Here is a 27,740-nt window from a genome sequence, read left to right on the forward strand (position 1 = left end):
TTTTGAGCTATTATTCCCAGCATCCCCTGTGTTGGGAATGGCAGTCCAAAAAAGAGGAATCTTCCCAAGATCCAACAGCCACTAATGAATCCCAGATGTTGTAAACGATATTTCAGAGGCAAAACTACTTCTGAGGATTCCTTGCCTAAGAAAACCCTGATTTTTTCAACAGAGGTTGGATGTCCATCTGTGAGGAGTGCTTTGATTGTGCTTTTTCCCTGCATGACAGAATGGGGTTGGACAGGATGGCCTTTGGAGGTCTCTTCAAGTTCTGTAATTTGTTGGATATTGATTGATGCAGAATACAGCTCGGAGGTCGTGAGTGTTATTCTGTCCTAGGCTTTGTAGGGAGCTCTCCAAGGTCCTTTTCTTCTACAGATCCGTCTTTAGTATTCTGTATTTTGATGAGAGTTCTATCTCAGCAGCTGAATCCTCTGCCCAAAAATAGACTTGGCACTTTGGAGAGCCGGGAATAAAATCTACAGCAGATTTCATTGTATCATTGGCACAAGAACGGCAAAACCAGGCAATCCCAAAGGAAACACAGATCTGGAGGAAATACCAAGGCAACGTGGTACGACTTAGTTCTCCATCAACAAAGGTGAGGTTCTCGTAGGCCTGCGTTTCCAAGGTTGTCAGCTGCTGCCTGTGCTCACAACATTGGGAATCAAGTTTCCTTGCTATTGCAACAGTGCAATGTGCAAACGGATATCAAAATGCACCGTTGCAATGCGCATTGTGCAATGCATTTCGGTCTGCACAAAATCACCACTTTGTACCACAGATACTAAGCTAATGCTCCACCTCCTTGAGGCAGGATCTTGTGCGCTTTCATGGAAACCAAGGGCTGGATTCATGTGCGCTGTGAACTATAACTCTCAGAATCCCTTACCATCAGCCATCTGCATTTCTGTCTACACCAAATCATCACTTTTCCCATCTTTATGATAGAACCCATTAGGAAATGACATTTATAACCCAAGAACAAAAATCATGTTACATACTGTTATATTATTATTATTATTATTATTATTATTATTATTATTATTATTATTATTATTATATGATACAGCAAACAAGATAGACATGCTGGATTTCGTATCACAAAATCACAAGTCGAACACTTCCTAAGTGTCTAGGACGGTGTGATGTATTTTCAGATGATGCGTGCAGATCCCAGTCGGGTGGCCCTTTGCAGTTGACAGATCATAATTTTGTCAATGCCTATTGTTTCCAAATGCCAGCTGAGGTCTTTTGGCACGGCACCGAATGTGCCGATCACCACCGGGACCACCTGCACTGGTTTCTGCCAGAGTCTTTATTATTATTATTATTATTATTATTATTATTATTATTATTATTATTATATTTATATTTATACTCTGTTTGATCTCTCCCAAAGGGGACTCAAAGCAGCTTGACATGAAAGTATTGTAGGTCTGCATTTCCAAGGTTGTCAGCTTCTACATCGGGCATCATGTAAGTTTCCTTGCAATATCAAAATGCACCATTGCAATGCACATTGTGCAATGCTTTTTTGCATTGCACAATGCAGTTGTGCATTTCTGCATTGCACAATTGCACAATCCACTTCCTTGATGCGGGATCTTGTGTGCTTTCAACTCCCAGAATCCCTTACCATCAGCCACCTGGAAATTCACAATTTCCAGTTTCAATGAAAATGGTGGTGCATTTGGGTTGCTGTGAGTTTTTCGGCCTGTATAGCCATGTTTCAGTAGCATTCTCTCCTGATGTTTGACCTGCATCTGTGGCTAATGGCATCTTCATAGGTTCTGTTGGCAGTGAGGCAATGTTGGCAGTGTTTGCCATGTATATGCGCACTGTGATCCGTCCTGAGTCTCCTTCGGAGTGAGAAAGAAGGGTGGAATAGAAATACTGCAAATAAATAAATAAATTTGTTTTATTTTTCCATGGTGAACTGGATGTTTGGGTGGATGCTGTTGAGGTGGTCCAGGAACTGGTTGAGTACTCCTTCTCTATGGCTCCAAATGGTGAAGGTGTCATCCATATATCGGAACCATATTGTGGGCTTTTTTGGTGCTGTTTCCAGGACTTGTTTCTCAAAGTCCATGTAGAAATTCGCTATGACTGGGCTAAGAGAGCTTCCCATAGCTACTCCATCTTTCCATATGGAGCATTTGTTCTCATATTAATCTTGATCCCCACAATGTCTTTATTAATCTATTGATCATCCCTTGCGTCCAGGAAGGTCAACAGCACACAATGCCCGTCTCCCTTTGGAATAAGACAAAAGGCTCTACCGGAGGGATCAGTGGCCAAATAGTTTTATAATAATAATTATAATAATAATGATAAGAAGAAGAAGAAGAAGTAGTTTATTTATATCCCGCCTCTATCTCCCCCGAAGGGGACTCGGGGCGTCTTACAGCAAAATCAAAATACAAGTGATGATAAAATATGAAACATCAAAGGACAACAACAAAAACCAATAATAAAATATACACAATAGGCGAAAAAACACAACACAGAATTAAAACATCAAATTAAAAACAATGAGGTTGCAATAGTGGATAAGCAAGGTGCACATTATGAGTAACATTTTTTTATGGAAAGCACTGAGGCTAACGTTTTGAATCAATTAAAATAACCTTGGTCGCGCTGCACCAAAATCTATTTGTGTTTATGGATTTTAATGTAGCGTCGTAACTTTTTTTCTTCGCCCAGCCTGTATCTGGCTTGTAAGGGTTTTAATTGGGAGGTAAAGTTGAGCGGATCAATACAACAGATTGAATGGAAAAGGTAGATCTCGTGACTCTGGAAATGCTAATGGCTGGACGCACTAAAGGTATGCGGAGAGGAGGCAAGGAACACAGCATCACGCAAATGCAAGGGATACACAACAAATAGCCTCTTACTCAGGAGTAAACTCCACAGCAGAAGCAGTTGCACATTTTGCTCTTATTGTGCATTGCATTCCATGTGTGTCAATGGAGGGCGACTCAGGCATGGGCAAACTTGGGCCCTCCAGGTGTTTTGGACTTCAACTCCCACAATTCCTAACAGAAGAATGGCCTGCCTCAGGGCTTGAGGTGCTCTTACTGCCTATTACAGGAACAACCAGCTGATCCCTAATCCATCTAAAACGCAAACACAGAGTTTCATCTATGTTGATGATTGTGCCATCACCATTCAAGGAGGGAGCTTTGAAATGGTTGAACAGAAGCTCTCTGAAGCTTTAGGTACTCTTACTGCCTATTCCAGGGAAAACCAGCCGATTCCTAATCCATCTGAAACACAAACACAGAGTTTGATCTATGCTGATGATTGTGCCATCACCACTCAAAGAGGGAGCTTTGAAATGGTTGAACAGAAGCTCTCTGAAGCTCTAGGTGCTCTTACTGCCTATGACAGGGAAAACCATCTGATTCCTAATCCATCCAAAACACAAACATGTGCTTTTCACCTTCAGAACAGACAAGCATCTCAAGCTCTGAGGATAACTTGGGAAGGAATCCCACTGGAGCATTGCAGCACAACAACATACCCGGGAGTCACTCTGGACTGTGCTCTGACTTACAAGAAGCACTGATTGACTATCAAGCAAAAAGTGTTTGCTAGAAATAATACTGTATGAAAGCTGACTGTCTCAGCCTGGAGATCACAACCAGACACAGTGAAGACATCTGCCCTTGCACTTGGCTGCTCTGCTGCTGAGTACGCATGCCCAGGGTGGAATACGTCTCAGTGGATGTGGCTCTTAATGAGATATGCAGCATTATCACAGGATGTCTATGCCCCACACCGCTGGAGAAATTATTGTTTAGCCTGTATTGCACCACCTGACATCGGCTGGGAAGTAGCAGCCAGCAATGAAAGGACCAAGGCAGTGACCTCTCTAGCCCATCCCCTGTTCGGATATCAGCCAGCACACCAATGTTCTCACAGGAACACCTCAGCAAGCAAGAGTCCAAAAGTGGCAGGCTAAAACCCGGAACCTCCATCAGTGGCTGACGTCGGATGGGAGACTCCCTTCTAGGCTCACAGAAGATCAATGATTTGGAAGGCACTGAATAGACTGCGCTCTGGCACCATGAGATGTGGAGACAACCTTAGGAAATGGGGCCACAAAGTGGAGTCCATGACATGCGAGTGTGGAGAAGAACAAACCACAGACCTCTTGTGTTGTTTTTATATGCTGTTTATATTGTATTGCTTTGGGCATGGTCCCATGTAAGCCGCCCCGAGTCCCCGTTGGGGAGATGGCGGCGGGGTATAAATAAAGTTTTATTATTATTATTATTATTATTATTATTATTATTATTATTACTACTACAATGCAATCTGAGCACTGCCACATGAACAATGGATAGCCTTTTCACAGCAACACCAGAGGCACAACAAGTGGTCAAAGGACATTTAGTATCATGCCAAGTTTTTTAAAACTTTGTAATGGCAAATACATTACAACTTGCACCCTCGGTTTGCTTCTGACACGATAAATAAATAAATGCTTGTGTTTCTACACCCAAGGCATTGCACAAGTGCCGTTTGTAATCCTCCTTGAGTCCCCCTCGGGGTAGAGAAAGGCGGGATATAAATATGGCAAATAAAATAATAAATTAGGAGTGCATTTGCGTGCAAACAAACATGCATTGGAGGGTAATCTAGCCCTTTCCCAGAGCCCGTTCCTTCATTCCTGGCAAAGCGAGCCTCCGAAGCTTTGGGGAGGTGGTAATTACAGGGCCAGGCTCGCCATCTCGATGGGAAGTGTCATTTAAATGCTGTTTTCCAGAAGAGCTTCACAACTCAGCGTTAGGCTTGTAATTTTGCGTCACTTAACCACTGAACCTGGTTATTTCATTACCCAAAACAATGTGAGACAAAAAAAAAGAAGAAGAATCATGCTTTGGGTTTGCGTTCCATTCCAAGAGCCAGAGGAATCATTTGGTGTGTCTCTATGAAATACTAGCCGAGTACCTGGCGGTGCCCGGGTTATTTGAAAAGGTCCTTGTTTGTTTTTGGATGTGAGGTCATATAGTGTGGTCCTATGTTACGCTGTTTCTTAGAAAAAAACCCTCAGTCTTTGCTTTTGTTTTTTATGAGGGCTCCCATTAGAAAATGCATAAGGATGTGAGTGAACTACAATTCCCAAAATTCTTGGGTCATGCAAATGGAGAGAGAAAGGAACCCTGGGATGTGCTCGCTGTAACCTGGAATGTCCTGGGAGGGAGTGATGTGGTGGCTCCTCAGTACTGGGAAAGGGTTAAGGGAGAGGCAGTGGGCGGGGTCATGCAAATGGAGAGAGAAAGGAACTATGGGATGTGCTCGCTGTAAGCTGCAATGTCCTGGGAGGGAGTGACTGGGTGGCTCCTGAACACTGGGAAAGGGTTAAGGGAGAGGCAGTGGGTGAGGTCATGCAAATGGAGAGAGAAAGGAACACTGGGATGTGCTCGCTGTAACCTGGAATGTCCTGGGAGGGAGTGATGTGGTGGCTCCTCAGTACTGGGAAAGGGTTAAGGGAGAGGCAGTGGGCGGGGTCATGCAAATGGAGAGAGAAAGGAACTATGGGATGTGCTCGCTGTAAGCTGCAATGTCCTGGGAGGGAGTGACTGGGTGGCTCCTGAACACTGGGAAAGGGTTAAGGGAGAGGCAGTGGGTGAGGTCATGCAAATGGAGAGAGAAAGGAACACTGGGATGTGCTCGCTGTAACCTGGAATGTCCTGGGAGGGAGTGATGTGGTGGCTCCTCAGTACTGGGAAAGGGTTAAGGGAGAGGCAGTGGGCGGGATCATGCAAATGGAGAGAGAAAGGAACACTGGGATGTGCTCGCCATAACCTGCAATGTCCTGGGAGGGAGTGACTGGGTGGCTCGACAGCAGTGGGAAAGGGTTAAGGGAGAGGCAGTGGGCGGGGTCATGCAAATACAGAGAAAAGGAACACTGGAGTGTGCTCACTGTAACCTGAAATGTCCTGGGAGGGAGTGACTTGGTGGCTCCTCAGCACTGGGAACTATAGTTTTTAATCGACTCCATCAAATTGCAGGATTGCAGCTGTCCATGCTCCAAATTGGCACACGCACACACTATCCTTGCACACGCGTCCTCTCTTGTTTGCGTATTTCCGCCTTGCAACAAACCCAAAAGGAGCCTCTGGAGAAGCCCAGCGCCAGCCCGGCTTTGCCGCCTCGAATCCAAGCGGCTGCATTTGGGTTTTCGTTCTAAAGGAAGCCTTTTGTTTCCCTTCCCAGCACCTGGCTAAATGAGAAATATAATTACACTTGTAAATCCCACGGCAAAGAATGGATGCGCAACGTCCTCCTTCCTCTTGGCATGCCTCAGAGCGCTCGGCTCCACCGCCGTCTCCCCTCCTTTTGTTCCGTCAAATTATTTTCCTTCCACAAATTAATCATTATTTTAAAAAAGAACACTTCCATAAAGAGGCAAGGCCACGGAAAAAAAGAATGGGACTCTTGCTTCAAGCACATGGGGGGAAAAAACAGAAGCGCTCCATTTGTGGAGAAGGCAAAAGTGTAGTAGTAGTAGTAGTAGTAGTAGTTGTTGTTGTTGTTGTTTTGTGCCTGAAAGTCCTTTCTATTGGAGCCTGGCTCTGGAAAACTGGATTCAAATCTCAGTTAAAGAAACCCATTGGTTGCTGCTGGGTAGGCCACACTCTCTCCACCTCAAAAAAACCTTCCCATAAGTTGGAAAGGGCTTACTTTCATGCATCAACAAAGACAACAACAACGACAACAGCCCGCCCATCCATGCCAAGAAATGGACTTTATTACAGGCTTATCGATGGTTGGGATTTAACACCAACACTCTAGCTTACAGAGCCACAATATAGTCCTCAGCCCTTCCTTTTCTGAAGGCTTTAACTATATTCCTGAAAGAGGCTTCCTTTTCAAAACACAGTTCCCAAAACTATATGTCTATCTTCACATTTCAAACTCCAACCCCCGACTGACTAAATCTACTTCTCCTCAGATTTAACACCAACACTCTAGATTACAGAGCCATAATATAGTCCTCAGCCCTTCCTTTTCTGAAGGCTTTAACTATATTCCTCAAAGAGGCTTCCTTTTCAAAACACAGTTCCCAAAACTATACGTCTGTCTTCACATTTTAAACTCCAACCCCAACTGACGAAATCCACTTCTCCTGGGATTTAACACCAACACTCTAGATTACAGAACCATAATATAGTCCTCAGCCCTTCCTTTTCTGAAGGCTTTAACTATATTCCTCAAAGAAGCTTCCTTTTCAAAACACAATTCCTAAACTATACGTCTATTTTCACATTTTAAACTCCAACCCCAACTGACTAAATCCACTTCTCCTGGGATTTAACATCAATACTCTAGACTACGGTGCTCCATGCAGTCATGCCGGCCACATGACCTTGGAGCTGTCTATGGACAACACCGCCTCTTCGGCTTAGAAATTGAGATGAGCACCAACCCCCAGAGTCAGACATGACTGGACTTAACGTCAGGGGAAAACCTTTACCTTTACCTTTTACTCTAGACTACAGAGCCACAGTTTGCCCAGGCCTGATCTAAAGGGATGAACACAAAATACAGCTCTTGAAATGCCACTGGACTTGCCTCATGCCAGGGAACCTCACTCACAATCCAGGCAGTGTCTTCCTTTGGAAACTCCACCAAATGCATACACGTTGGCATATGCGCCAGCATATGTCACCAAGAGACTTCCTGTCAATCTATGCGCTCGTAACTGTGGCACATTCGAGATGCCAAGAATTAAACGTGGAGGAAAAAACATGAGTTTCCTAGGAATGTGCCAAGATTCCTGAAGCATCCATCCTTAGCCTCTCTGCAAGAGCAAGACCCGAGCAAATACATTTCGAATCAAGCGTTGGGAAAGGTGTGTGGCGCTTTCTCACGTCGCCGGCATCCTTAATGGCCCTTCCGGCGATAAACAGTGTCAAGAAATGTGCCTGGTTAATATCTCTCTGACATGAACTTGGCATCAGGCATCCATCCAGGGCGTCAAATTATCACCGGCCTGGAAAGCGGCCGTGAAAGGTTTGTGGAATATGCCAAGCTCTCCAATCAATCCAGGATGGCTTGAAAATATATATATATATATATATATATATATATATATATATGTGTGTGTGTGTGTGTGTGTGTGTGTGTGTGTGAATGAATGACAAACCTTCCAAGGCAGTTATTTCTGGGGACTTCCTAGAGATCAAACTGGCAGTGCTAATTCCTTGCAAAGCGTGACAGCGGCGGCAGAGCGGGCTGTCAGTCATTGGCAGGAAGGGGCCGGGATCAAAGACCGAGACAAAGCTGCTTCCCAAATGCACACACAGAGAGAAAGAGAAAATCCAAAACTTTTGTGTCCCCTGGCAGCCAAAGGCCCAGAGAAGGTGGGACGCTGTGCAGAAAGGCCTCCTGCCCAATTGAAACCCAGTCCATTTGGCATTTTTATAGCATTTCGATGCCATTCTGCAAAGGAAGGAAGGATGCCTTGCAAACACCAAGGAAATGCAAACAAAGCGGGTTGCGACTGCATCTGTGCCTAGTGGAATCTTCAGAGGTCTGTTGGAGGTGAGGCAAGTGGAGTGTATGTATGTGTGTGTGTGTGTATATATGTGTGTGTGTGAGCGTTGAATGAAAAGTAATGCCTCCACCTTCGTTGCTTGGGTTTGGATGGGAGTATTTTTAACAAATCTTTAACGAATACTATTCACTTTTCCACATAATCACCAGACCATTGGATACATTTCTAAGGCTCCCCGTCTCCGCAGGGTTCCATACTTCGCACTTTAACAACACAACCGTTCAATGCTAAGGCTTCTCCGTCTGCGCAGGGTTCCATACTTCGCACTTTAACAACACAACCGTCCAATGCTCAGGCTTCCCTGTCTGCGCAGGGTTCCATACTTTGCACTTTAACAACACAACCGTTCAATGCTCAGGCTTCCCTGTCTGCGCAGGGTCCCATACTTCACACTTTAACAACACAACCGTCCAATGCTAAGGCTTCCCTGTCTGCACAGGGTTCCATACTTCAGACTTTAACAACACAACCGTTTAATGCTAAGGCTTCTTAGTCTGCGCAGGGTTCCTTACTTGGCACTTTAACAACACAACCGTCCAATGCTCAGGCTTCCCTGTCTGCGCAGGGTTCCATACTTCACACTTTAACAACACAACCGTTCAATGCTCAGGCTTCTCCGTCTGCGCAGGGTCCCATACTTCACACTTTAACAACACAACCATCCAATGCTAATGCTTCCCCGTCTGTGCAGGGTTCCATACTTCACACTTTAACAATAATAATAATAATGAAACTTTATTTATACCCTGCCACCATCTCCCCGTGGGGACTCGGGGCGGCTTACATGGGGCAGAGGCCCAAACAACATAAGGACAAAATATAAGCAACATAATACAATCACAATATAAAACAGATAAAACAGTAATGCAATATATCAATTAAAACAACAATACAGCATAAAAAATTACATTAAAAACACATAAAAGGTAAGACCGTAATAAATACAGGATAAAACCTTAATAAATACATAGCCGTTCAATGCTAAGGCTTCCCTGTCTGTGCAGAAAATCCAAGAAATGCTACGTTCAGCGAAGGACAAGAGGAATCCCTTCACTTTGAGCGTATACTATGAGGCTGTGGACAAGAAGTCTCCATGGGGACCACCAAACGTTGCATTGCTTAGGCACAAATCAATGTCAAGGGGGTTGTAAAATTCCACACCTTCTGGACGATTCTGATGCAAATTTTATTATTCTTGAGATTAGCAATTCTTATTGACGCGTTCCTGTTCATCGATGACTTCCTCTTGTTGTCCATGCCTGTGTGGTGATGTTGTTGTTGTGTGATATATCTAGACGCGTTGGGATCGAGTTCCTTCATAGCCGTTCTGGGTGGGAGGATGATGCACAAGGTGGCAGATTTCTTGGCTCATTCGCAGCCAAAGTGGGAAATTTCACACTTTTCGGTGAGAACAGGCGAGAAGGGATGAAGCAAGTGAGCCGTTCTAATGGAGAAGAATAATATCCTTGTGTGTGTGAGAGAGACTTAGTCACCAGGGCGGAAGTGCTGCTTCTCTCCCCATCTTGGGAAGAACAAAACAGACACACAATGTTCTATTCAAGCTGATCTCGCTCCTCTTTTTTTCCCTGACGGTGAGAACATCAGAAGTTTGAGCCTTTTGAAGCCACAGAAACATAGGCCGATGTGGTTTCATAATGCAGTTTAGCTGCCTCGAACTACATTATACTTCCCACCAAGTGGGAAGAGACTGCTTACAGAGGTCATCTAGACCAACCCCATTCTGCCAGGAAGCAGGACACAATCCAAGCCCTCCCGACAGATGGCCAGCTTTTGTTTAAAAGCCTCCAGAGAAGGAGACTCTATTGGGCTCCCAGGTACCAGTGTAGTTCAGTCAAACAGATATAATTATTAGGAAATTCTTCTTCTTATATTTATTTATACCCCACTTTTTTCTCCAACAAGGAGACTCAAAGTGGCTCAAAGAAAGACTCAAAGATAGATAGATATATAACTATTATTATTATTATTATTATTATTATTACTATTATTATGTTTATTTAGACCCCGCTTTTCTCTCCAACAAGGAGACTCAAAGTGGCTCAAAGAAAGACTCAAAGATAGATAGATATATAACTATTATTATTATTATTATTATTATTACTACTATTACTATTATTATGTTTATTTAGACCCCGCTTTTCTCTCCAACAAGGAGACTCAAAGTGACTCAAAGAAAGACTCAAAGATAGATATATAACTATTATTATTATTATTATTATTACTATTACTATTATTATGTTTATTTAGACCCCGCTTTTCTCTCCAGTGTAGTTCAGTCAAACAGATATAATTATTAGGAAATTCTTCTTCTTATATTTATTTATACCCCACTTTTTTCTCCAACAAAGAGATTCAAAGTGGCTCAAAGACAGACTCAAACATAAATAGATTTTTATTATTATTACTGTTATTATTATGTGTATTATTATGTTTATTTATACCCCGCTTTTCTCTCCAACAAGGAGACTCAAAGCGGCTCAAAGACAGATTGAAAGATAGATAGATTATTATTATTATTACTGATAATAATACATTATATATTATGATATAATATATAATCTATATGGTGCAGCTGGTTAGTAGGTCATGAGTTCGAAGCCAGCCCAGGTTGGATTGAGAGCCCAACCATTAAAATAGCCCAGTTCGTTGTTGACCTAAGCAACCTGAAAGATAGTTGCATCTATCAAGGAGGAAATTGAGGTACCACTTATGCGGGAGGCCGATTTAACTAATTTACAACACCATAATAATCGTCCAGCAGCGTGGAAAGGAATGAGGAAGTACTCAAAGATAGATAGATAATAATTACTATTATTACTATTATTATGTTTATTTATACCCCGCTTTTCTCTCCAACAAGGAGACTCAAAGCGGCTCACAGATAGCCCCAAATATTTATTATTATTATTATCATCATCATCATCATCATCATCATCATCATCATTCATAGCCTGCTTGCCTTATTACCAACAAACCTCTGAGGATGCCATTAAGCACAGATGCAGGAGAAACATCAGGAGAGAGTGCTTCTGGAACATGGGCATACAGCGCAAAAAACTCAGAGCAACCCATGGAAGCCTTCAACAAAACAGTGAACCTTGCCGCTGCCATTATTTCTCTGGAAAGGAGTCGAGAAAGGCTGTCCAAGGAAAACGGACCAGAGTTGGAGCCTCTTTCCACCCCGTTTCTGGAGAAATGTTTGGAGCAAAGTGGACGCCAAAGTTGTTCCTGCCTGGGAGAAGGCGGCGTGAAGAAGAAGCCTTTTCCGTGCCCTTCTTTCCTGGCCTCGGCTGCCTTCTTTGCCCCGGCTCCCTCCGCTTCCCCTTCTCCCCCTCAGCTAATTTCATCTTGACATTTCTAGAGCTCAAGGAAATAAATAAGATGCCATCCGCATCGCATTTCGGCCTGACTGAGGAGGACGCTCGGGTGAATCCAGAGCGGTAATTACACTCGGCAGCCATCCTAAAAGAGAGCATCTCGGAGGGAGACAAAGCGGGTCTTGGACCTTCACACGAGGCCCTTGGAAAGGCACTGAGGTTCAGAATACAACGGGACCCCGGTATCCACTAGAGTTGGCTTCCAGGACACACCAATGGCACCATGACAGCTGATGTGTGCCAATGGGTGTTAATAATATTATTAATATTAATAACAATAGTCACTCTGGGACCCTAAGCTGAGCCTGAGAGAGGTCTGCTTCCCTGTGACATCTGATGTGTGCCAATGGGTGTTAATAATAATATTAATATTAATAACAATAGTTATTCTGGGACCCTAAGCTGAGTCTGAGAGAGGTCTGCTTCCCCATGACATCTGATGTGTACCAATGTGTGTTAATAATATTAATATTAATAACAAACATTATTCTGGGACCCTAAGCTGAGCCTGAGAGAGGTCTGCTTCCCCGTGACATCTGATGTGTACGAATGAGAGTTATTAATATTAATATTAATAACAATAGTTACTCTGGGACCCTAAGCTGAGCCTGAGAGAGGTCTGCTTCCCCTTGACAGCTGATGTGTGCCAATGGGTGTTCATAATAATAGTAATAATAATAACAATAGTTACTCTGGGATCCTAAGCTGAGTCTGAGAGAGGTCTGCTTCCTCGTTTCAGCTGATGTGTGCCAATGGGTGTTAATAATATTAATATTAATAACAATAGTTATTCTGGGACCCTAAGCTGGGTCTGAGAGAGGTCTGCTTCCCTGTGACATCTGATGTGTGCCAATGGGTGTTAATAATAATATTAATATTAATAACAATAGTTATTCTGGGACCCTAAGCTGAGTCTGAGAGAGGTCTGCTTCCCCATGACATCTGATGTGTACCAATGTGTGTTAATAATATTAATATTAATAACAAACATTATTCTGGGATCCTAAGCTGAGCCTGAGAGAGGTCTGCTTCCCCGTGACATCTGATGTGTACGAATGAGAGTTATTAATATTAATATTAATAACAATAGTTACTCTGGGACCCTAAGCTGAGCCTGAGAGAGGTCTGCTTCCCCTTGACAGCTGATGTGTGCCAATGGGTGTTCATAATAATAGTAATAATAATAACAATAGTTACTCTGGGATCCTAAGCTGAGTCTGAGAGAGGTCTGCTTCCTCGTTTCAGCTGATGTGTGCCAATGGGTGTTAATAATATTAATATTAATAACAATAGTTATTCTGGGACCCTAAGCTGGGTCTGAGAGAGGTCTGCTTCCCCATGACAGCTGATGTGTGCCAATGGGTGTTAATCATAATATTAATATTAATAACAGTAGTACTTTTGGTAAGACCCAAACATTTTAAAAGATGGTGGGCTAAAAGGGGACGAAATGCCCTCCATGTGTGGCGATTTTCACCCCTCTAGCCCAAAAACCGAGTGCAGGGCCCCATTGCCGCCAAGGGTCTTAAAATATTCCTTTTTCATAAGTGAATTTTTTGTTTTTTGTAAGCAAAATTTTCATTTTTTGTAAGCGAAATTTTCATTTTTCGTAAGCGAAATTTTCATTTTTCGTAAGCAAAATTTTCAGTTTTTGTATGTGAAATTTTCGTTTTTCGTAAGTGTTTTCGGAAACGGTGACAAATACAAAACCGATCCAAAACGAATGAAACTAAACAAAATGAACAGCCATTCCATCCAAATGCACACCACTAGTTAGTATTCCTGGACTCCGTTGTGGCGCTGGGTGAGAAGGAGTCTCAAGGCTAGAGCGCAACAAAGTTATGTCAAACTGCATTACTGCAACAGTGTAGATGCCGCCAAAGAAGACTTTGCCAGAAACAAAGACACCTCCAAGGATTCCATAGCTTTCAGCCACAGCAGTTAAAAGCTGTGTCACGCCACATTAAATTCAAACCGTGTGTAGATGCAAAGTGTCAAATCTATGCCAGGGAGTGAGTTCGAGACCTTGGAAAAACACCTGGAAAGAAACCCGGGACTAGATTTGGCATTGCATCTTGTGTGAGAAGCTGTAACACTCCTAAGCGGTGCAAACACTGGGAACCAACACAGAAGCCAATAACAATATAATATCTTTATTAAAGCAATTAAAGTTCCAAATGAAAATAAGCAGTAAGGTAGAAGTAGCAATTGACCTTCCAGGTATTAGAGTTCAAAAATCCAAATCCGAAACACACTCAAACTCCGTCTGAGTTTTGAGTGGGGAAAATAGCAAGGAGCAAGAAGAGTCCTCTAGAGAAATGTTCCAAACAGGGATTCAAGGCAAGGCAAACTGGAAGTTCAGGAGCTGAAACGCAGTCCCAACATGGCAAGAAGGTAAACCAACACCCGGTCTACTCCAGAGTAAGCGCACCGTCAAGCCGCTTGGAAAATCAAGAACAAGAGACCACGATGCTTCTTCGTCAAAAGTTAAGTTGACACCGCACAGAAGATTCTCAGTGCACAATTTTTAATGAAGTTCATAGCTCCCCCAAAACAGATGTTAAACTCCCCAAAACTTCCCAAGAGAACTGAGCCTCCAAAACATCATGCCAGGTGCCTGCCTCCCTAATTCTTCCCAAGAGAACTGGGTTCAGCCACAATCGCCTCACTCTGCTAATCTCACACTTCTTCGTAAACTTTGCCTTTGAGAGCGGTCTGTTTTCAAGAAAGCCCTTCTATCAAACAGTAACCCCTCCGGAGAGCCGGGAAGAGCCGGCACCTTCTCAAGGGCGTCCCTAATTGGCTCTGGCACGGAAATGTCAACAGGAAAGGAATTGAATCTTGCTCACTTGGGAAAAAACCCAAATCCTCTTCAGTTTGGTCCACAATGGCTGCGGGGTCAGGGGCCAAAGGTCCAGAAGCAAGGATTTGTCCCGGCAATGAACTACTCCTTCCAGGCAGAAATGCGCACAATGCGCAAGTGTTCAGAGCCATTACTCAAGGCGGCTTCTATGCAGAAAGAGTGACGCCGATGCCGCCTCCGTCTCGCTTGGCACCGAGCCACACAGAGCTTTGCAAAGGTCAGGAAAGCGCGTTCGGAGCCAGCATGGCCTTTGCACGCGTGGAGGCAAATCAGAGCCTACCATTTCGCTCTGCGATGTATAAATAAATCATCCCCACAAGCTGATTGATGTCGCCCCGTAAATAATTAAGCCCTGACCTTATGTTACAGAGCTGTCTCAGGTTTGCTTTCTCCCCGGGGCCCCGGCACTCGAGTCATAAGAAGAGAGGCAACGCAGCGTGCGGATCCGTGCCAATACTCATTTCTACCTTGGCTGTAATACCTTGTGATTCCGACGGATGTTATTGGCTGGATATCGATTAGGCATCTTTTTTTTCCCAATGGCATCGAAGGAGGTTAATTGTTCCAAGCATGACATCTACTGCGACCAAGTTGGAGCTTGTTACCTAGCAATCAAAGCTCCAATACGTTTTGTCACTAAGAATTATATACAATTGTTATTATATACAATCTATCTATATATTAAAAATGTAATGTACGTTTGTAGGACTGAGTAAACAACAAAACCACTGAACCAAATCACACCAAATTTGCCCACAAAAGACATAGTCATCCAATCTATGTCTTTCAAACAAAACAAAAAAAAAACCTAGAAAAATAAAGTCAAAATTAGATGACGAGGAAGAGCCGTTTTCAACCCTGGCTGCTGGTCAGAAGGGTAGGCCCTGCCCCCTTTAGGCCCCACCCACTTCATCTCCTAGCAACCCCCCCCCCCCCAAAGACACAATAGCGCTGAGGGACAGACAGGGTTCTATTAGGCCTTTTCCACACTGCCTATAAAATACAGATCATCTGATTTGAACTGGATTATATGGCAGTGTAGACTCAAGGCCCTTCCATATAGCTATATAACCCAGAATGCCAAGGCAGATAATCCACAGTATCTGCTTTGAAGTGGATTATCTTGAGCCCACACTGATTTATAATCCAGTTCTTTGTGGATTTTATACAGCTGTGTAGAAGGGGCATCATAGTATAATCAAGTTCTAAGCAGATAATATAGGCTTTGAAGCTGCAAGGCTATTCAATGGAATTCAAATTGAATCAGCCAGGCTTTGAAGCTGCAAGGCTATACAAAGGTATTCAAGTTGGCCAACAATGGAGTCCCCTAGGTGTGAATCAGCCAGGCTTTGAAACTGCAAGGCTATTCAATGATATTCAAGTTGACCAACAATGGAGTCCCCTAGGTGTGAATCAGCCAGGCTTTGAAGCTGCAAGGCTATTCAATGATATTCAAGTTGACCAACAATGGAGTCCCCTAGGTATGAAGCAGCCAGGCTTTGAAGCTGCAAGGCTATTTAATGGGATTCAAGTTGACCAACAATGGAGTCCCCTAGGTGTGAATCAGCCAGGCTTTGAAGCTGCAAGGCTATTCAATGATATTCAAGTTGGGTAACAATGGAATCCCCAGCTATGAATCAGCCAGGCTTTGAAGCTGCAAGGCTATTCAATGGTGTTCAAGTTGGCCAACAATGTATTCCCCTAGGTATGAACTAGCCAGGCTTTGAAGGTGCAAGGCTATTTAATGGTGTCAAGTTGGCCAACAATGGAGTCCCCTAGTATGAATCAGCCAGGCATTGAAGCTGCAAGGCTATTCAATGGTGTTCAAGTTGGCCAACAATGAAGTTCCCTAGCTATAAAGCAGCCAGGCTTTGAAGCTGCAAAGCTATTCAATGGTATTTAAGTGAGATAACAATGGAGTCCCTTAGGTATGAAGCAGCCAGGCCCTGAAGCTGCAAGGCTATTCAATGGCATTCAAGTGAGATAACAATGGAGTCCCTTAGGTATGAATCAGCCAGGCTTTGAAGCTGCAAGGCTATTCAATGGTATTCAAGTTGGCCAACAATGGAGTCCCCTAGGTATGAATCAGCCAGGCTTTGAAGCTGCAAGGCTATTCAATGGTATTCAAGTGAGATAACAATGTAGTCCCTTAGGTATGAAGCAGCCAGGCTTTGAAGCTGCAAGGCTATTCAATGGTATTCAAGTGAGATAACAATGGAGTCCCTTAGGTATGAAGCAGCCAGGCTTTGAAGCTGCAAGGCTATTCAATGATATTCAAGTTGGGTAACAATGAAATCCCCAGCTATGAATCAGCCAGGCTTTGAAGCTGCAAGGCTATTCAGTGGTGTTCAAGTTGGCCAACAATGGAGTCCCCTTGGTATAAATAAATGTAATATTAATATTAATAATAATAATATAACTGTATCTAACATGATTTTTTATTCCTGGGTGATAAATGTCATTTCCTAATTGGTTGTCTCATAACAGATGGGGAAAGTGATGATTTGCTGCAGACAGAAATGCAGATGAAACATCAGGAGAGAATGCTACTGGAACATGGCTACACAGCCCGAAAATCTCACAGCAACCCATTTGCACCACCATTTTTTCATTGAAGCTGGAAACTGTGAATCTCCAGGTGGGTGGTAGTAAGGGATTCTGGGAGTTATAGTTCACAGCTCTCATGAATCCGACCCTTGGTTTCCATGAAAGTGCACAAGATCCTGCCTCAAGGAGGTGGAGCATTAGCTTAGTATCCGTGGCGCAAAGTGGTGAGTTTGTGAAGACCGAAATGCATTGCACAATGTGCGTTGCAACGGTGCATTTCGATATCTATTTGCATGTTGCTGCAATGGCAAGGAACCGACAACCTTGGAAATAAACGCAGGTCTATGAGAACCTCACCTTTGTTGACGGAGAACTAAGTCGTACCACGTTGCCTTGGTATTTCCTCCAGATCTGTGTTTCCTTTGGGATTGCCTGGTTTTGCCGTTCTCGTGCCAACGATACAATGAAATCTGCTGTAGATTTTATTTGTGAGCCCTCTCCAAAGTGCCAAGTCTATTTTTGAGCAGAGGATTCAGCCGCTGAGATAGAACTCCCATCAAAATACAGAATACGAAAGACGGATCTGTCGAAGAAAAGGACCTTGGAGAGCTCCCTACAAAGCCTAGGACAGAATCACACTCACCACCTCCGAGCTGTATTCTGCGTCAATCAAAGTCGAACAAATTACAGAACTGGAAGAGACCTCCAAAGGCCATCCAGTCCAACCCTATTCTGAAATTCAGGGGAACAAAGCACAATCAAAGCAGTCTTGACAGATGGCTGTCCAGCCTCTGTTTGAAAATTTCAAATCTACACATTCAACATAGCCTACTGGGAAAATTGGTGGACTTTAGAAGTGATTGATCTTTATTTATTTATTTATTTATTTACATCACTTTTACCCCGCCTTTCTCTCCGAGGAGACTCAAAGCGGCTTACAGGAAATGGCGAAAATTCAATGCCTAAAAATAATGTAAAAACAACAATTCATATAAAACAATCTACAAACTACATCTTTATCTCTGGGAGTTATAGTTCACCTGTATTCCGTGATCCTTCTGAACCCAACCAATGACAAATCTGGACCAAGCTTAGCACACAGACCCAGCGCTGCCAATTTGGGGTGATTGACCTTGGCATCAGAGAGTTATAGTTCACCCGTATTCAGAGAACACTGAACCCAACGAGTGACGGATCTGGACGAAACTTGGCACACAAACCCAACATGGCCAACTGGGAATACTGGGGTGAGTTTTCGGAGGCCTGAGCCAAGATTTTTGGGAATTGTAGTCCACTAATATCCTTATACATTTCCTAATGGGAGCATTCATTAAAAAACAAAACAAAAGCAAAGACTGAGTTTGTTTGTAAATAGCATAACATAGGACCAAAGTGATATTAAATACAAAAACAAAGAAGGCCCTTTTCAAATAGAACGTTGGATAAGTGAGTGTTGGATAAGTGAGACTCTACTGTATTACCTTTAGTATTATACTCTATTATTCTTATTATTATTATTACATTTATTTTATCGTATGTTTTATTATTAATACATTTATTATTTTGCTCTGATATTATTGTTATTACATGCATTATTTTTATTATGATTGAAAGGATACATAAGCACATTGACATTGAAGAAGATGAGAATAATCAGAGTTGGACAGTCTTAAATTAGAGCTTGATGTAAATATTCAAAAACATTCAAACTATTGAGGTCTCAATTCATGTAATTTTACTAGTATCTTTTTTTATTTCTGAAATTTACCACTCTCGGCTTGAATCAAAGTTTTCCAGTTTGTTTGTTTGTTTTGCGGTAAAATTAGGTACCTTGGCTTACATTCGGGTCGGCTTATACTCGAGTATATACGGTTTGTATGTGTATATAGATACAGTACAGTCTCACTTATCCAAGCCTCACTTATCCAACATTCTGGATTATCCAACGCATTTTTGTAGTCAATGTTTTCAATATATCGTGATATTTTGGTGCTAAATTCGTAAATACAGTAATTTCTACATAGCATTACTGCATATTGAACTACTTTTTCTGCCAAATTTGTTGTCTAACATGATGTTTTGGTGCTTCATTTGTAAAATCATAACCTAATTTGATGTTTAATAAGCTTTTCCTTAATCCCTCCTTATTATCCAAGATATTTGCTTATCCAAGCTTCTGCCGGCCAGTTTAGCTTGGATAAGTGAGACCCTACTGTATTTACGAATTTAGCACCAAAATATCATGATGTATTGAAAACATTGACTACAAAAATGTGTTGGATATGTTGTGTATCTGTTTTTATTTCTGAAATTTACTGCTCTCGGCTTATACTTGAGTCAATGTTTTCCCAGTTTGTTTGTGGTAAAATTAGGTACCTCGGCTTACATTCGCGTTGGCTTATACTCGAGTATATACGGTATGTATGTGTATATAGACATCTATCTCTGTCTTTTCGGCCCATCCGTCTCCTTGGGCAATCACCCTCCCGATGTAGGTAGCAGGTGTCAGGCCAGTTTAATTTGGAGGCCCATGAATTCAAAGGAGCTTATTCTCCAGCACAGAGCGCTTTTCAAGGCCTCCGCTCGGGATCGAGAGCAAATCCCCCGGACACGCCGGGAATTGATGAGAAGGCGCTTGTTCCGCAAAAATGAGATCCTTTCATCAAACGGCAGCGGCGCCAATAAATAACCGGGGGATTTGGCCGGGACGGGTCCAATTTGGGAGAGCTTGGCCGGGGTCACCAGCTGGGCACCTCGGGAAGAAAAGAGACGGAAAGCAAACCACAGGCTCCCAGGACCCCAAACACATATACAAGGCTTGAATGAAAAGTAATGCCTCCACCTTCGTGGAATAGTTTAATAAACCAAACGCAGAAATAATCCTTTAACGACCACTATTCACTTTTCCACATCATCACCAGACAATGGGATACATTTCTGCCAATGCTGAACAAGTTTTCTGAAGCCGTCACGGAAGAAGTCGACACTCTGTTTCCGCAACCGGCGTCTCACAGGACCCATCGTGCACAGATCTTCCAATAGTTTCATGAAAGGATTACAGTGCCCCAAGCAAAGCAATAGTGTGACCCACACGTTCTTGTGAAATGCCCATCATGCTTGAAATTTCTCTCCAAGTGATACGACAATCATCCTGAGTCAATCTGTCCACCTTTTGCTTGTGAAACTCGGTGGTTGCTGTCACGGGACGTCCAACTCTTTGTTTGTCACGCAAGTCAGATGTTCCCTCCTCAACATCTTCAAACTTACTCGTCCAATGATGCACAGTCCTCACATCAACATAATCACCATAAACAGCTTGCATTCTCTGATGGATCTCCTTTGAAGCCGTCACGGAAGAAGTCAACACTCTGTTCCCGCAACCGGCGTCTCGCAGGACCCATCGTGCACAGATCTTCCGATAGCCAAGCCAAGCAATAATGTGACCCACACGTTCTTGTGAAATGCCCATAATGCTTGAAATTTCTCTCTGAGTGAGACAACGATCGTCCTGAATCAATCTGTCAACCTTTTGCTTGTGAAACCTGGTCGTTGCTGTCACGGGACGTCCAACTCTTCAGATGTTCCCACCTCAACATCTTTAAACTCATTCGCCCAGTGACGCACAGGACTCACATCAACACAATCACAACAAACATCTTGCATTCTCTGATGGATCTCCTTTGGGGTGACACCTTCTGCGGTCAAGAATTCCATGGCTGCACGTTGCTTGAGTTGCATTGACCGACCGTCTGCACAGGGTTCCATACTTCGCACTTTGACAACACAACCGTTCAATGCTCAGGCTTCCCCGTCTGCACAGGGTTCCATACTTGGTACGTTAACAACACAACCGTTCAATGCTCAGGCTTCCCCGTCTGCACAGGGTTCCATACTTGGTACGTTAACAACACAACCGTTCAATGCTCAGGCTTCCCCGTCTGCACAGGGTTCCATACTTGGTACGTTAACAACACAACCGTTCAATGCTCAGGCTTCCCCGTCTGCACAGGGTTCCATACTTGGTACGTTAACAACACAACCGTTCAATGCTCAGGCTTCCCCGTCTGCACAGGGTTCCATACTTGGTACGTTAACAACACAACCGTTCAATGCTAAGGCTTCCCCGTCTGCACAGGGTTCCATACTTGGTACGTTAACAACACAACCGTTCAATGCTCAGGCTTCCCCGTCTGCACAGGGTTCCATACTTGGTACGTTAACAACACAACCGTTCAATGCTCAGGCTTCCCCGTCTGCGCAGGGTTCCATACTTCACACTTTAACAACACAACCGTTCAATGCTCAGGCTTCCCCGTCTGCGCAGGGTTCCATACTTCACACTTTAACAACACAACCGTTCAATGCTAAGGCTTTCCCGTCTGCGCAGGGTTCCATACTTCACACTTTAACAACACAACCGTCCAATGCTAAGGCTTCCCTCCAAATGGAACTAACTGTAGAGAAGAGTCTATTGAACAAGCCAGGACCTGCCGCAGACCAGGACTGCCATCTGTTTAAGGAATTATGAAGGTGGAGGCAAGACTTTTCATTCAACCCTCGTAGATGCGCCCAAGTGCATTCGGTCACAACATGAGACTGGAAGAGGGAGGCCACGATGGGAAGCGTGAATGAAACTCCATTCAGGATCCTCAGCCAGGATCAATGCACCAAGCAGCCAGTAATTAAAACAATTAATCAAAACAATGTAAACACGATGTATAACAACTATTTGGGTTTGATTGGGGGTTTTTTTGCAACGAGCAACTGGTTGTGGCATGCTCTTTTGAAGATGGGATTTGGATACAAGGATAGAGTCGGGAGGGATCCCCAGAGGGCATTTAGACAAGCCATGGGCAAACTTTGGCCCTCCAGGTCTTTTGGACTGAAAATGTCCTTCTGAAAGTTTGGATCCATTGAGCTCCTTAGAGTTGGAACCCATTGTTCTGCATCTTAAGCTGGATCTACACTGCCATATAATCCAGTTTGAGAATGTAGATGAACTGAACTGGATTACATGAGTCTACACTGCCAGATAATCCCATTTCAGAATGCAGGTGAACTGAATTGAATTGGGTTATATGAGACTGCATGTACACTGCCATATAAAATCCAGACTCTATGCTTTGAACTGGATTATATGGCAGTGTATATAATATAATAATATGTTATTGTATATGTGTGTGTTCAAAGCACAAAATGTGGATTATTTGATTTGATGATCTGGATTATATGTATATTATATGTATATTATATCTATATATGTGTGTGTGCATAATATAATATACAATATATATTATATATTGCTTGGGATCAGAAGTCTTTGGGGTTTTTCCTCCGTCCGCTCCGGGCTGCAGTCCGAACTCAGCCCATCCGCTTTGGGTTCTAGTCCGAATTTCCTCCCACTCTCCCAATCCTTTTTTCAGAGGGAGCTCAAGGAAAGGCGTCTGATGCTTTCTATCCCCAAAGTGGGAGAAAAGTTCGGACTAGAACCCGGATCGGTTCGCTCACAGAGAAATCACAATTATTATTACTATTATTAATTAACATTATTATTATTATTATACTTGTGGAAAGCCTATATACGTCTATCCATGCCAATCGTCTGTCTGGTCTGTGTATAAACAGCATCGCAAGTTTGCTGCACATACATGTTCTGTGATCTTCCCTGAAAAAGGGTGGAATATAAATACTTTAAATAAATGAACAAATACAGTCCTGTATTTACTGTATAGTGTAATAATATTTTATTTATTTATTTATTTACAGTATTTATATTCCGCCCTTCTCTCTCAACCCGAAGGGGACTCAGGGCGGATCACATGACACATATAGGCAAACATTCAATGCCTTTTAACATAGAACAAAGACAAGACAAACATAGGCTCTGAGCGGGCCTCGAACTCATGACTTCCTGGTCAGAGTGATTCATTGCAGCTGGTTACAGCTGGCTTGCTCTCCAGCCTGCGCCACAGCCCGAGCCCAATGACACACCTTTATCAAGTTCACACTAGAACCCAGAACATTTTGGTCTTCCTTCCTTCCTATCTCTCTCTTACACTCACACCATTCCATACCGGAGCTGTCAATAATCAGTAATGACAGACCGGCATAAAGTTCACACTAGAGCCCAGAGCGGGTCGGTCTTTCTTTCCCTCTTGTTCTCTCTCTTTCTTCTTCTCTCACACCATTCCATACATATAAGAGTTATCAATAATACATGCATTATTATTCATTATAATTATTATTATATTCATTATTATTATTATAAAGTTCACACTAGAACCCAGAGCAACTCAGGCTTTCTTTTCTTCTTTCTCTCTTTTTCTCTCTCTCTTACACTCACACCATTCAGCAGTTGTCAATAATAAATAATGGCATATAATAATACTGACATCTAATACTTATTATAAATAATAAATATATATATAAAGTTCACACTAGAACCCAGAGCATTTTTGGTCTTTCTTCCTTCCTATCTCTCTCTTACACTCACACCATTCCATACAGGAGCCGTCAATAATCAGTAATGACAGACCGGCATAAAGTTCACACTAGAGTCCAGAGCGGATCGGTCTTTCTTTCCCTCTTGTTCTCTCTCTTTCTTCTTTTCTCTCTTTTGCACTCACACCATTCCAGACAGGACTTATCAATAATAAACAATGACACACCTATATAAAGTTCACACTAGAATCCAGAGCAGGACTGTCTCCCTCTCCCTCTCTTTCTTGTTGTCAATAATAAATGGCATTTCTATATAAAGTTCACACTAGAACCCAGAGCATGTCTTGTCTTCCTCTCACACACACACACCATTCCATGCAGGAGTTGACAATAATATTAATAATGACACACCCATGTAAAGTTCACACTAGAATCCAGAGCAGGACTGTCTTGCTCTTCCTCTCTTTCTAGTTGTCAATAATAAATAATGGCATTTCTATATAAAAGTCACACTAGAACCCAGAGCAAGTCTGTCTTCCTCTTTCTGGTTGTCAATAATAATGGACACACCTCTATCAAGTTCACACTAGAACCCAGAGCAGCTGGATCTTCCTTCCTTCCTGTTTCTTGCACTCACACCACTCTATACAGAAGTTGTCAATAATAAATAATGAGACACCTATGTAAAGTTCACACTAGAACCCAGAGCAGGTCGGTCTCTCTCTCTCGTTCTCCTTGTTAATAGTAAATAATGAGACACCTCTATCAAGTTCACACTAGAACCCAGAGCAGCTCAATCTTCCTTCCTTCCTCTCTCTTGCACTCACGCCATTCCACACAGGAGCTGTCAATAATAAATAATGACACATCTATATAAAGTTCACACTAAAATCTAGAGCAGGTCGGTTTTTCTTTCTCCCTCTCTTTCTTCTTCTCAATAATAAATAATGACACACCTATGCAAAGTTCACACTAGAAACCAGAGCAGGTTGGTCTTCCTCTCTCTCTTTCTCCTTGTCAATAATAAATAATGACATGCCTATGTCAAGTTCACACTAGAACCCAGAGCAGTTCTTTCTTCCTTTCTCTTACATTCTTCCACTCCCTCTATTATCAGTAATACAGACGTGTATGAAATTGGCACTCGGACCCAGAATGGATCTCTCTGCAAGATCTCTCTCTCTGGACACAAGGGCTCCATCCCTGGCCGGACTCCGGGGAAGTTCGGACTAGAACCCAGAGCAGCTGGATCTTTCTTTCTCTCTCTTTCTCCTTGTCAATAATAAATAATGACACACGTGTATAAAGTTCATACTAGAACCCAGAGCAGTTCTTTCTTCCTTTCTCTTACATTCTTCCACTCCCTCTATTATCAGTAATACAGACGTGTATGAAATTGGCACTCAGACCCAGAATGGATCTCTCTGCAAGATCTCTCTCTCTGGACACAAGGGCTCCATCCCTGGCCGGACTCCGGGGAAGTTCGGACTAGAACCCAGAGCAGCTGGATCTTTCTTTCTCTCTCTTTCTCCTTGTCAATAATAAATAATGACACACGTGTATAAAGTTCATACTAGAACCCAGAGCAGTTCTTTCTTCCTTTCTCTTACATTCTTCCACTCCCTCTATTATCAGTAATACAGACGTGTATGAAATTGGCACTCAGACCCAGAATGGATCTCTCTGCAAGATCTCTCTCTCTGGACACAAGGGCTCCATCCCTGGCCGGACTCCGGGGAAGTTCGGACTAGAACCCAGAGCAGCTGGATCTTTCTTTCTCTCTCTTTCTCCTTGTCAATAATAAAAAAAATGACACACGTGTATAAAGTTCATACTAGAACCCAGAGCAGTTCTTTCTTCCTTTCTCTTACATTCTTCCACTCCCTCTATTATCAGTAATACAGACGTGTATGAAATTGGCACTCAGACCCAGAATGGATCTCTCTGCAAGATCTCTCTCTCTGGACACAAGGGCTCCATCCCTGGCCGGACTCCGGGGAAGTTCGGACTAGAACCCAGAGCAGCTGGATCTTTCTTTCTCTCTCTTTCTCCTTGTCAATAATAAATAATGACACACGTGTATAAAGTTCATACTAGAACCCAGAGCAGTTCTTTCTTCCTTTCTCTTACATTCTTCCACTCCCTCTATTATCAGTAATACAGACGTGTATGAAATTGGCACTCGGACCCAGAATGGATCTCTCTGCAAGATCTCTCTCTCTGGACACAAGGGCTCCATCCCTGGCCGGACTCCGGGGAAGTTCGGACTAGAACCCAGAGCAGCTGGATCTTTCTTTCTCTCTCTTTCTCCTTGTCAATAATAAATAATGACACACGTGTATAAAGTTCATACTAGAACCCAGAGCAGTTCTTTCTTCCTTTCTCTTACATTCTTCCACTCCCTCTATTATCAGTAATACAGACGTGTATGAAATTGGCACTCAGACCCAGAATGGATCTCTCTGCAAGATCTCTCTCTCTGGACACAAGGGCTCCATCCCTGGCCGGACTCCGGGGAAGTTCGGACTAGAACCCAGAGCAGCTGGATCTTTCTTTCTCTCTCTTTCTCCTTGTCAATAATAAATAATGACACACGTGTATAAAGTTCATACTAGAACCCAGAGCAGTTCTTTCTTCCTTTCTCTTACATTCTTCCACTCCCTCTATTATCAGTAATACAGACGTGTATGAAATTGGCACTCAGACCCAGAATGGATCTCTCTGCAAGATCTCTCTCTCTGGACACAAGGGCTCCATCCCTGGCCGGACTCCGGGGAAGTTCGGACTAGAACCCAGAGCAGCTGGATCTTTCTTTCTCTCTCTTTCTCCTTGTCAATAATAAAAAAAATGACACACGTGTATAAAGTTCATACTAGAACCCAGAGCAGTTCTTTCTTCCTTTCTCTTACATTCTTCCACTCCCTCTATTATCAGTAATACAGACGTGTATGAAATTGGCACTCAGACCCAGAATGGATCTCTCTGCAAGATCTCTCTCTCTGGACACAAGGGCTCCATCCCTGGCCGGACTCCGGGGAAGTTCGGACTAGAACCCAGAGCAGCTGGATCTTTCTTTCTCTCTCTTTCTCCTTGTCAATAATAAATAATGACACACGTGTATAAAGTTCATACTAGAACCCAGAGCAGTTCTTTCTTCCTTTCTCTTACATTCTTCCACTCCCTCTATTATCAGTAATACAGACGTGTATGAAATTGGCACTCAGACCCAGAATGGATCTCTCTGCAAGATCTCTCTCTCTGGACACAAGGGCTCCATCCCTGGCCGGACTCCGGGGAAGTTCGGACTAGAACCCAGAGCAGCTGGATCTTTCTTTCTCTCTCTTTCTCCTTGTCAATAATAAAAAAAATGACACACGTGTATAAAGTTCATACTAGAACCCAGAGCAGTTCTTTCTTCCTTTCTCTTACATTCTTCCACTCCCTCTATTATCAGTAATACAGACGTGTATGAAATTGGCACTCAGACCCAGAATGGATCTCTCTGCAAGATCTCTCTCTCTGGACACAAGGGCTCCATCCCTGGCCGGACTCCGGGGAAGTTCGGACTAGAACCCAGAGCAGCTGGATCTTTCTTTCTCTCTCTTTCTCCTTGTCAATAATAAAAAAAATGACACACGTGTATAAAGTTCATACTAGAACCCAGAGCAGTTCTTTCTTCCTTTCTCTTACATTCTTCCACTCCCTCTATTATCAGTAATACAGACGTGTATGAAATTGGCACTCAGACCCAGAATGGATCTCTCTGCAAGATCTCTCTCTCTGGACACAAGGGCTCCATCCCTGGCCGGACTCCGGGGAAGTTCGGACTAGAACCCAGAGCAGCTGGATCTTTCTTTCTCTCTCTTTCTCCTTGTCAATAATAAAAAAAATGACACACGTGTATAAAGTTCATACTAGA

At 43.1% G+C, this 27,740-nt stretch overlaps 1 protein-coding gene across 1 annotated transcript in view; it reads right to left on the reverse strand.

Annotated features, from left to right (window-relative positions):
• Positions 1 to 27,740, reverse strand: part of chst8 (carbohydrate sulfotransferase 8) — a 243,996-nt gene that overhangs the window by 215,243 nt on the left and 1,013 nt on the right. The gene's annotated exons all lie outside the window — the stretch shown is intronic.

The sequence above is a fragment of the Anolis carolinensis genome, unplaced genomic scaffold, assembly GCF_035594765.1.
Source record: "Anolis carolinensis isolate JA03-04 unplaced genomic scaffold, rAnoCar3.1.pri scaffold_9, whole genome shotgun sequence".
In the NCBI taxonomy this organism is placed as follows: Eukaryota; Metazoa; Chordata; class Lepidosauria; order Squamata; family Dactyloidae; genus Anolis; species Anolis carolinensis.